The 12,022-nt window shown below is 39.6% G+C and overlaps 1 protein-coding gene across 1 annotated transcript in view; it reads left to right on the forward strand.

Moving 5' to 3' along the window:
* NKAIN3 (sodium/potassium transporting ATPase interacting 3) overlaps positions 1-12,022 on the forward strand; it is a 398,603-nt gene that overhangs the window by 380,058 nt on the left and 6,523 nt on the right. The gene's annotated exons all lie outside the window — the stretch shown is intronic.

The following is a 12,022-nucleotide window of genomic DNA, read 5'->3' on the forward strand; positions in this document are numbered from 1 at the left end:
GAAAGTACCATACATTTAATAAAAGGTTTGTCCAGATAGGTGCAGACAAAGCATGAGAAAATGGCACCATCTAAATAACACGTGTAAACTAATTCCTGTTTTTCACTGATACAGCATAGCTTACTCTAAGGTGTGAATCAAACAACTTGAAGAAATTCCTGTTGAGTTTCTATACCACTTTAGTAAAATATTTTAGTTTATCTTCAGTAAAGAAGTAATTTCTTACTGTCGGGTTGCCTTGAATTTGCTCTTCCTGCACCGACTTTAATTATGACTTTAAACTCGGACTAACTTGCCTGGCAATAGATATAATAGTCAAGATGCCACTTCCATGCAAGTCAGAACCTCATTTCTTTTTCCTTAAGGAAAAGGGTAAATCACTCAAATTACAAGAGTCCTCCATTGCCTTCCCATAGTTTGTCCCATAAGCACAAGACAAATTTTTTCATGAAATTCAGTAGGAAAGAACCACCTCAATCACTTTAGCACAAAGAACTATTATTGAATATTCCCCAGAATATCCAATAGTAGGGATCTGCTGCAGGCCACCTGACCAGGAAGACTGAGTGGATGAGGCCCTCTATAGACAGATAGGAGCAGCCTCACGTTCACAAGTCCTGGTCCTCATGGGGGACTTCAACCACCTCGATATTTGTTGGAGGGACAATACAGCAGGGCAGTAGCAATCCAGGAGGTTCCTGGAATGCGTTGATAATAACTTCCTTCTCCAAGTGATAAAGCAACCAACAAGGAGAGGTGCTATGCTGGACCTTGTTCTCACCGACAAGGAGGGGCTGGTGGGGAACACGAAGCTCAAGGGTAGCCTTGGCTGCAGTGACCAAGAAATGGTAGAGTTCAAGATTCTTAGGGAAGCAAGGAGGGTGCTCAGCAAGCTCACTACCCTGGATTTCAGGAGAGCAGACTTTGGCCTCTTCAGGGATCTGTTTGATAGAGTATCATGGGATGAAGCCCTGGAGCGAAGAGGAGCCCAAGAAACCTGGTAACATTTAAGGATCACCTCCTCCAAGCTCAGGAGCAGTGCATCCCAACAAAAAGGAAGTCAGGCAAAAACACCAGGAGGCCTGCATGGATGAACAAGAAGCTCCTGTACAAACTCAAACACAAAAAGGAAACCTACAAAGGGTAGAAGCAAGGACAAGCGTCCTGGGACAAACACAGAGAAATTGTCCGAGCAACTAGAGATCAGGTTAGGAAAGCTAAAGCCCCAATGGAATTAAATCTGGCCAGGGACATCAAGGGCAACAAGAAAAACTTCCATAGATACATCAGTGATGAAAGGAAGACTAGGGAAAACATGAGACCTCTGTGGAAGGAAATGGGAGACCTGGTTATCAAGGATATGGAGAAGGTTGAAGTGCTCAATGACTTCTTTGCTCTAGCTGCACTGCCCAAGTCACAGAAGGCAAAGGCAGAGACTGGAATAGTGAAGAACTACCCACTGCAGGAGAAAATCAGATATGAGACCATCTAAGGAACCTGAAGATGCACAAGTCCATGGGGCCTGATGAGATGCATCCATGAGTCCTGAGGGAAGTGGTGGATGAAGTTGCTAAACAATTATCCATCATATTTGAGAAGTCATGACAGACCAGTGAAGTTACCATCAACTGGAAAAGGAGAAACATAGCCCCCATTTTTAAAAAGGGAAAAAGAAAGACCCAGAGAACTACAGGCCAGTCAGTCTCACCTCTGTGCCTGGCAAGATCATGGAACAAGATTCTGGCAACTATGCTAAGGCACATTGAAAATAAGGAAGTGATTGGTGACAGCCAACATGGCTTCACTAAGGGCAAATCATGCCTGACCAATTTGGTGACCTTCTCTGATGGGGTTACATCATTGGTGGATAAGGGAAGAGCAACTGACATCATCTACCTGAACTTGTCCAAAGCATTTGATACTGTCCCACACGACATCCTTGTCTATAAATTGGAGAGACATGGATTTGACAGATGCACCACTCGGTGGATAAGGAATTGGCTGGATAGCCACACTCAAAAGAGTTGTGATCAACGGCTTGACGTTCAAGTGGAGACCAGTGACGAGTGGCGTTCCTCAGAGGTCAGTACTGGGACCAGTGCTATTTAACATCTTTGTTGGCGACATGGAGAGTGGGATCGAGTGCACCCTCAGCAAATTTGCTGACGACACCAAGCTGTGTGGTGTGGTCGACATGCTGGAGGGAAGGAATGACATCCAGAGGAACCTTGACAGGCTTAAGGAGTGTTCCTATGCGAACCTCATGAAGTTCAACAAGGCCAAGTGCAAAATCCTGCATATGGGTCGGGGCGATCCCAAGCACAAACACAGGCTGGGTGGAGAATGGATTGAGAGCGGCCCTGAGCAGAAGGACTTGGGAGTGTTGGTTGATGAGAAGCTCAACATGAACCGGCAATGTGCACTGGCAGCCCAGAAAGCCAACCATATCCTGGGCTGCATCCAAAGAAGCATGGCCAGCAAGTTGACGGAGGTGATTCTGCCCCTCTATTCTGCTCTTGTGAGACCCTACCTGGAATCCTGTGTTCAGCTCTGGAGTCCCCAACTCAAGAAGGACATGGAGCTGCTGGAGCGAGTCCAGAGGAAGGCCACAAAGACGATCCGAGGGCTGGAGCACCTCTGCTATGAAGACAGGTTGAGAGAGTTGGGGCTGTTCAGCCTGTAGAAGAGAAGGCTCCAGGGTGATCTTATAACAGTCTTCCAATACCTAAAGGGGGCCTACAAGAAAGCTGGAGAGGGACTTTTTACAAGGGCGTGTAGTGATAGGACAAGGGCCAATGGATTTAAACTGAAAGAGGGGAGATTTCGATTAGATATAAGGAAGAAATTTTTCACTCTGAGGGTGGTGAGGCAGTGGAACAGCTTGCCCAGAGAAGTTGTAGATACCTCATCCCTGGAAGTGTTCAAGGCCAAGTTGGATGAGGCTTTGGGCAATCTGGTGTAGTGGGGGGTTTCCCTGCCCATGGCAGGGGGGTTGGAACTAGATGATCTTTGAGGTCCCTTCAACCCAAACCATTCTATGATTCTATGAATATTAGTAGACAAGAGCAATAGTGGTGAACACATGGTACAGCTTTGAAATGTTCCTGTGTGGGTAAGAAAAATCCGAGTACACAGAGCCAACTCTCTGACATTACAGATAGCTCAACAGATGATACATACTCTCCTCTATTTCATACATCAAAGTGATAACTTGATCATTTTTGGAGTTACCCACTCATTCTTTTTTGTACAAAGTTGAGGAAGAGTTTAGGAGTGTAAAATGTAGTATTTTTTAAGATCTCTTTTATAGCAACAAATTGTGTGAGCTTTCAGATACCGAAAGGTACAGAGCTACAATCAGTAGCTGCCATCCACAATTTTGGATTCTGAGTGCAGAAATATGCACGTGTATATAATGGGTTTAAAAGGGTCTTCAGGAGTATGGGTGAAGCATTTAGAAATATCTGAATGGAAAGCAAAATATTTTTGATGTATTATTTGCAGAAATTACTGATACATTTCTCTGAACAGAGACATGTCTCAGAACAGTGTTACGTCATATATCTGCCAATTTTCATCTATTTGGGTAAATACGTACATATATATGTGTGTAGATGCATATGTATATGCGTGTGCATGGATACGTATTTGCCTGTATGCATATTGTGTTTGAAGTGTAGGTATATACAAACATAGCTTTGAATCGATTTCCAGACTGATAACTAGAAAGGAGAGTTTTTAAAGGCTAATTCACTACTACATCACAAATTTCTGGTTTGCAAATACAATTCACATTAAAGATTTCTGCCATTTACTCTGAATGTTATATGCCACATCCCGTATATATATACACAGACATATATATATAAAAGACAATTAACTTTAAATAGGCATATAATTACATTCATATAATTTTTCTTAAAGTGGGGATCGTACCTTCCTTTAAGATTTTTAGGTTTACTATGGTAATAAATAATATTCTTATTCAAATGGAAACATTCTGATTAGAGGGGATACATTGTTTATGGAGAGTTCCTTGACATTTCTTAGGTCCGTGCATTGCTGCCCCACTCCCAAATACACAGTATGCCCTTTTTTAAACTAGCTGACTTGATTCAAGCTTCTACTTAGCTAATTTAATATTGATTTTGTTTTAGTCTCCACCTTCCACCTCCTTGGCCTTTCTGTTTAAATTAAATCTACTTTTAAATGGATTCTATCCCAACCCCCAGTTGCCAGCACCTTAGCCTTTTCACTTAAATTGCATCTATTGTTAAATCAATCTTACTCCTGCATCCAACATCCCTCTCCTGAGCTTTCCACTCGACATCACACACAGGCCTAAGTGGTGCCCATTCCTGTCCCTGCCTTTCACCCAGCTTCTCCATTAACATGAAACCTCTTTACAAATCCATTTTCCACCTCCAGTACCAGTCTTCTTACTTCTTCATTTCTAAATGGCAACAGTTTTGGGTCTGTTTTAATTTGTGGAGCTTGAAAAGAAACTTTTCAGACTTCCACTCTTCTGAGTAAATGTCGTTGCCCTCAAGTCTTATCTTTCATGCAGATGGGTTATCCTAATTTCTAAGTCTCAGCTGAAGCAATATCATTTCATTGTTACTGTTGCTTAAGCAATAATTTCCCAGTTAGCACATCATGCCTAAGAGCTCTGTCTTACAATAACTGCTGCCTTTGGTGTTGGGAGCATAAGCCTGGAGTGAACGGTGCATCCATGAGATGAGGCAATGTACTGAGCCAAGGAGGGTACCAGATTATTGAGGCTCTGCGCCGGGCCATAAATTATCTTGGTTGTATGCCGATAAGGAATCAGGGGATTTAGTGAGCTGAACAGGTAAAACTCAGATAAACATTCCCATAGCTTCCCATCATACATATCTCAACATGTTTGATACGCTCAACAGACTTGGGGATGAGTTAGGTGGCCAGAGTTCTCAGTGCCCTTTCCTTTATGCCTGTCTCTGTTTCGAGAGACTGACGGTGAGGTTTCATTTGAGAAGAAAGAAATGTCCTCCCTGTTTCCTTATAGACAATAACCTCAAAAATGAAAACAATCCATACAGAACAGCTGAGTTGAGAAACTGCTACTGAATTTTCCTGAAGCTGAGGTTTATTCACAATTCCTTTCTAATACTAAGCTTTGAATCATAGCACTGAAAAAGCCAAAGCTGCTCTTTTTTTTTTGTTCTAAGGGAGTACCCATGATAAAAATCATGCAATATGGATCCCAGTGTATGTAATGAATCTGCCTATGTAATCATACATTATAGCCTTAGAGGCTACTCAGACAACTACTTTGCAAAGCAGCTCTGTATTGATTCAAAAAGAGATGTCTAACCAGCACAAGCCAGTGAAGTACATTGAGTCAAGCCATAAATTTCAGGTCACAGGTAATTTTGGAAGATCATTATATTTGTTAATATATACTTTCTCAAAATGTGGCAAAATCAAACAACTCAAATAAGAATAAGCTATCTATAGCTTTACCCATCTCTGAAAACCTCAGCTCTAAATCTCATAAATCTAAAAGTGACCAGCATGTTCCACCAAGAAAAGTTGTCAATTTTGTTTGGAAAAGGAAGTGATAACAATGTTGATTATTGATAAAATGAAAGCAAGTGAAAGACCCATGCCAATAAAGTATCACAAGGACTTCTTAGGAGAACCACAAAGAACAAGAGAAGGGGGGAGATATTTACATACTGAAACTAATTTCAGGGTTTTTTGCTAAACCCTTTTCTTTTTCCTGTTGAATTTTTACTCTAACCTATGATTATGTTCTCTTTACTGTGTCTCTAATGTCATCGCACCTTCAATCCTTCATAAAATAACCTTTCTAAATTCCTACTATTTGTAAACTTGGACTTTTTGTCTGTATGTTGTACTTTTCAGGTTTTCTAGTTGTACTATTTCAATAGCCCTAACGATTTCATGATATAAGAGAAGTAAGATTTATAGCAAGAGCTGTTATCTTACTAAGTCGGGTGATACAGTTTTTCAGTTGGTCCAGTTGGTCAAATAAAATATACTACCTCTTCCTAAAAAACTTATTTTTCAAAAAGACTACATTATATTTATTGTATTTAGTCTGTGTTGCTGATGTGAATTATTAGCTCTATATCACAACAAGTCTTTCCCTTGCCAGTGCTCGTGATCTAGGTCATAGCTGAACTCACTTTGAACTTCATTTGATGTTCTTTTGCCTTGAATCAGTAAATATACAGTCGTTTTTTTTAGCAGAAATTTAACCTTGGTACTTCTGTGTTTTTCTTAATATTACAGGTTAGGTGCAGCAAAACCAAGTAATGCTATGTGACTCTCACCATTTGTATGATGACTCTTATTCCTTGGCATTGATTTCTACTCGTTTTCTTTCCTCCTTAATCATGACAATGTGTTATTTTGGAGGACTGAAATTTGAGAGTTATAAGGTTTTAATAAAAGCATATTTTTTACTTCAAGTTTCTTCAGAGTTGGGATTTTTTATTGATGAGGTCAGTATTGCATTATCTTTATCATTAGCAAATTGATTCACTAGTGGCTTCAAAATTAATATTAATCCTGTTACAGACTCTATTTCCCTTTTGCACATTCATCTTTCTCCTAATATGAAATGATACCAGCTTTCTAACAATGAGAAAACCATTTTCCTAACCATCATGTTTGCTGACGAGTGATATTTCTTTTTTCACTCCATCATTTATGAGAAGACCATTGGCTGTTGTAAGCTCCAATTTTGTAATGCTGTATGTTCTTAGCTCTGTTTTCAAAGCTGAGAATGTAATCACATTGTGTTTTGGGGGTTCAAGGAGCTAACTTGAATTGGTGACAGAGATGATAAGAGCAGGACAAAAGCAGTAACAGTATGAGATGCAATAAGTTTCCTCATTTGCAGAGCAGCACTTAGAGACAAATGAGTACTCATTGCTGTACTTGAATGTAATGATTAAGTAGTAAGCTTACCAGATCCATCAACAATGGCTTTGAAATAGTGGATGATCAGGTACTCGGGGGCAGAATGAGAGTACCATAGAAGGACTTGATAGTGCATTTAACGGGGCTAGAGGAGGCTGGCATGACACTGATCAACAGAGGGGTTATTTTACTGACTTTCCCATCTTGAAAAACTATAAGGAATAACAGATAGAAGATTTGAGCTTGCTGGTTTGTGCTCATCCACAGAGATAAAAGATTGAAATGAGAAGATTGAGAATCTGGAGATCACAGAAGGAGCTTATCCACTTCTGTTTCTGATCTGTAGACGTGAATTCAGAAAAGGCACAGTAGGACCGCAGGCCTACCTGCTGGTTAGTCAAAGAGGCAGAATGTAGGATTTTCTGCTGGGATGAGGAGAGGAAGGTTCCAGCAGTGCTGGAGGCAGTGTTGTCTGCTTAGCAGAGGAAAAAATGTAGTTTGGAGCTTAAAGAGGCTGAAATCCTGGAAAATGTGTGGTCTGTCTCCTCAAGGATTGATGCAAGCCTCCGCTAAGCATGGTGTAGCTGTGAGCAGGAGTTGCAGAGGAGGGAATGCATACAACACCCTACACTTACAAATAAATGTTGTGTGGTGAAGCAAGATTTCTGCACAGAATGTCACTGATGGTCATGGGGCAAAAGCAGGATGATAAATGAGAAGGAGGATGCCTCATCTGAAATGAAAAACAATGTTACACAACGTCAATGTGCTTGATATCATAAAGTGGAAAATTTCACCAGATCAATATTCTTCTGGAAAAGCTGATACCTGACCTCTCCGGCTACGGGAAGAACACACTTTATCATGTACATGAAGTTCAAATGTCAAGCCTGTCAAGTTAAAGATGGTAGTTCTGTACCTGGACCCAGCAAAGTCAGCTACTAATAAAGGAAGGAAGGATCAGGGAAGAAGACGACTCTCCTGACTGAGAGCAAAAGACATTAACAGGCAGAGATCTTTAGTAGATTTTAAAGCAAAGATTTGAAAATAGGGCTATAAAGACAAGGAACATGGGCTGAATGTGACAGAGCTTTAGTCAGCCAGAGCTTTGAAGTAGATGTGCATGTAGCCCTTCATAGAGAATTCACAAAGAAAACCACAAGACAAAACTCGAAAAAGGCAGAATTAATTGGATTATGAACTAGCACATTTATTAAATAGAAAACTCAGTTACGAAGTCATACAGAATAGAAATGAGAGGCTTATAACGTTTCCTCCCTCATTGTCTGTGTCCATGTGTTTGGAGAACCACGCTTCCCATCGGAATTTCAGCCAAGTTTCTGGCTTCTTGAAATGCAGTGGACTTCGCTTGGTTTCTCTGGTCCTCAGCAGTGCCTTTTCTCCATAGCCTCTAAGACTCATCTGGTTTGCTGCTCCCCACCGCAGCCTTGGCTTGAGGAGTGAATTGACAGCTCCTTGCCTCACCAGCTTGTGTTCTCTACTATGCCATACACACGTGTTCCCCTGAACACCCTTGGCTCACTCCTGTTCACTCTTCTTAAGACAAGATACAAACACATGAAGCAATATCATGTCATGGAGGTTGACAACAGTGAAGTTCAGGAACAGTCTTCTATCCCTAGAAAAGTGAGAACAAAAATCCAGAACCATTCAATGGTAAAAAGTGTCGCTCTCATCCTATAACCTTTTTTTTAATATAATATTAATATTCTGTTGTGAATGGATGATGTGGACTTTCTTCTATGCATAGAAATCCTTTCCTCCAAATGTCACAAGTGTTCTGAAAGGCATGGCTTTATGTCATGCATTTGATCTTGTAAATACTTTGCTTTAGGAAGTTCATGTTTAATTGTTCAATAGAGTTGAACAGGGTCTGCATTATATAAGGGGATATTAATTTCACATACTAAAGCATCTGTGACGTGTAGTTAAGGTTAGAAACAGTAGTTGTGATAGTCTTTGATACATAATAACCAAGTAGACACAGATACTTATATTTTGTCTCAAAAATAATTAATGGGTTAATACTGACAAAAAACTGAAGCAAAAAGATATTGGTATGGATGCAAAGAACAACAGGCTAGAAATAGAGTCCTGTGGGACTCAACTGATAGGAAAAAGAGCAACGTGAAGGAAGAAAACACCTAACTTGCAACTTAGCAACGAACTGTAAGTGGAGCAGATCAATTCCAGTCTGTCATAGCATCTGCACTAAACATATTTAAAAGAACTCTGTAGTTTATGGCATCAAACTCAGCAGAAGTATAAAGGCACACTAATACATAACATACATCCCTGAATCAGACCACCAAAAAAGATCAAAGCGTAACTTCGAAAAGCAGATCCAGAGGTCTGTCTCTTCTGAAGCCAGCTTGGACACATTTATCATGAAGATCATGTGTTTGGAGGTGTGACTCAAGTTGTAGCAGCCTTCTGTACAACAGTCTTTACTCTTGACTACTTGAGCAGCCATTTTAGTGGATTGACTGTGTATCTACTGTGAAAGCTCAATGGCATTGTTTCTCCTTTGGTACTGTGTGAACATAATTGATAGGTGTAGTTTCTGGGCATTTATTATCTTTCATGCATGGATTGTTTTTCCTTTGCTAGTTTAATTTGTACATAGACAGTATAGTGACTTTAATGATAAGAAAAAGAGGGAATTCCAGATCATTCTGCACCAAAAGGGATTAGATCAGAAAGGGTTGCAGAGAGGGGAAAGTCAGTAATTAGTGAAAGCAAATGAGTTAAGATTTTTCACATTACTAATTTTCTTACTGTATAAAAAAGACAGAAGAGGTCATAATTCGAATCATTTGTCACTGTATTTGAAATCTTATTTTAGAAGTAGCAATAACATCTTTAAATAAAAGCCTCAGAAAAAAAGCTTTCTTTGTTTGAAGTGGTTTTAAACACAACTTCCATATGCTTTTTTCCATAAATAAATAAGTCATTTTGTTATTAGTCATTAGACAAGTGTTTTAGTCACCAAGATAAAAATTAAGAAAAAAATGTTAGTATTCTTATTAAAATGAGGAACAGAACACTAGTGACCTATATAGGAAGAAAATGTATCATCAGAAATACTTTGTTCAAACAGCATTGCTGATGAATAACATAAGTTATATCCAACTACGCTGAGATGTATGGGATGTATGATGCCCAGGTTAATTTTCTTTGCCAAACAGATTAGGCTCTGGTAAGTATTTAGAGACAGTAAGATATAACATTTTAAAACAAAATGGGAAAGTATTGCTTATCAATTTAAGTTTTGCATATGGGTTTGCAGACAGCACATCACAAAAAATAGAAGCCTAAAGGAAAGAATTCCTACATATTTACAGCTTAAAGTACATTCTTTTGTGATACTAAATTAGTGATGATAAACCTGTGATAAGTATTTTTCCTATTGATCTTATGTGTCATGACTGTACTTTTCTAGAGACTTTTACCATGTAGAGGCCAAGAGTCCTTAATGACCCAAAAGTGATTGAGAAATACTTTAAGAAAAAACTCATCATGAGGCAGCCTGTCATTTAACTTCAGTAATGGAGTGGTATGGCTGTAAATAGCTTTCAAAGGCATAGCACAGAGAACGTTTTGGAAAGGTATTTTCATATTCGGAATGACTCAGGGATCCAGGATGAGAATGTTTGAGCCACTTTCACTTTCTAACAACTTTGATCTTCCTCATACTTTTTTCATCTTACTGGGCAGTCATATCCTTGGAAAATGAAAAATACCTAAATATCCAATATTAAAATCTTGGCTATCACAACACTGATACAATGAGGAGAGAGTTCAATAGCAAAGATCTGGTTAAAATTTCAGTACCAGTGCCCTTTTTAAGGCAACTTGTGAGAGGATGCTTCTTTCCACGCAGTCCTGCAGAGGAGTGTGGTACTCATGTTTTACAATGTAGGGCAGTTTTTAAAATTACCATCTATCTCACTTGATGAAGACTAAGAAGAAAATCTGGTGCAAAATCTCAATAATTACTGTGAAACCCTGCAATAAACCCCTTCTATCTTCCAGTAATAAAAGTTTATGTGAAAGGTTATCCTTTAGTGATTTTCTACCACTTTATCCTGTTTCAACCTGATTACCATCTGCTAGTACTTTGTAGAAACAGATCAGCAATCACAGCGCCACATGTGATTACTGATGTATCTTCTTCTTGTTTCTTAATTGTCTTGCACACATTTTCCCTCTTTCAGTCCTCTACATAAATGGGAAGCTATTCCTGGGATCCTGCAAAGGAATGTGTGATTCTTGGGCTACACAGCTTGAGGGAAAAGTTGAATAGTATTGGCTCCAGACAGGTAGCTAGATCAGTCTGGCTGGTTCAGTGAAGGATGTAAGAACTGTGTGTCTCTTGAGAATGAAAGGCAACCAAAGTAGAGATCCTAGGGAAAAAAAAAAAAAAAAGTGCTTATCTGGGTAGTTTATATAAGCTACAAGTGCAAGCATTGGAAGGGCTAAAGTTTTAACTATACACCTCGCACTGACTTATCATCAATCTCGCATTTTTTGTTTCTTTCTTGTTGACTTTGGCTCTTTTTCTTGCTACTTGTCACTTACATGACCTGGTCAAACCATCCTCATTGACATACTTTTTCTTCATGAACGCAGTTGCATTAATATATTGCCATTCAAAAAATCACAGTGCAAGGAAAATAGTTCAATGCAAAATAGTGTTGGGAGCCCCGTAGGTTAAGAAAATCTTCTGTACATAAAAACACACGTTCAAGCAGCTTCTAGCCTGCCCCTCTCTTGGAAGAGGGACAGCTGGAGGTGCCAGTCCTTCAAGCCATCAGTTTGGGTGCTTACCCTCATTTATGAAAAGGGAAGGCAAGAATCAATAGTATCTAAGGTACTCCAGGCCAAGGGAATGCAGACTTTACTAAGAATTGTACTATCTGCATATCACTGCTCTGTTCATAACCTGCACCTCCAGACATGCTTAGAATTTGCCAACTTTGAAAGGGGAAATTAGTAATATACCGATGGGCCGACAAGCTCTGGCAACTGTTTGCACAGGGCCTGCCAGCAGGTCAGTGGGATGTTG

Source organism: Tauraco erythrolophus, chromosome 3, assembly GCF_009769465.1.
Source record: "Tauraco erythrolophus isolate bTauEry1 chromosome 3, bTauEry1.pri, whole genome shotgun sequence".
In the NCBI taxonomy this organism is placed as follows: Eukaryota; Metazoa; Chordata; class Aves; order Musophagiformes; family Musophagidae; genus Tauraco; species Tauraco erythrolophus.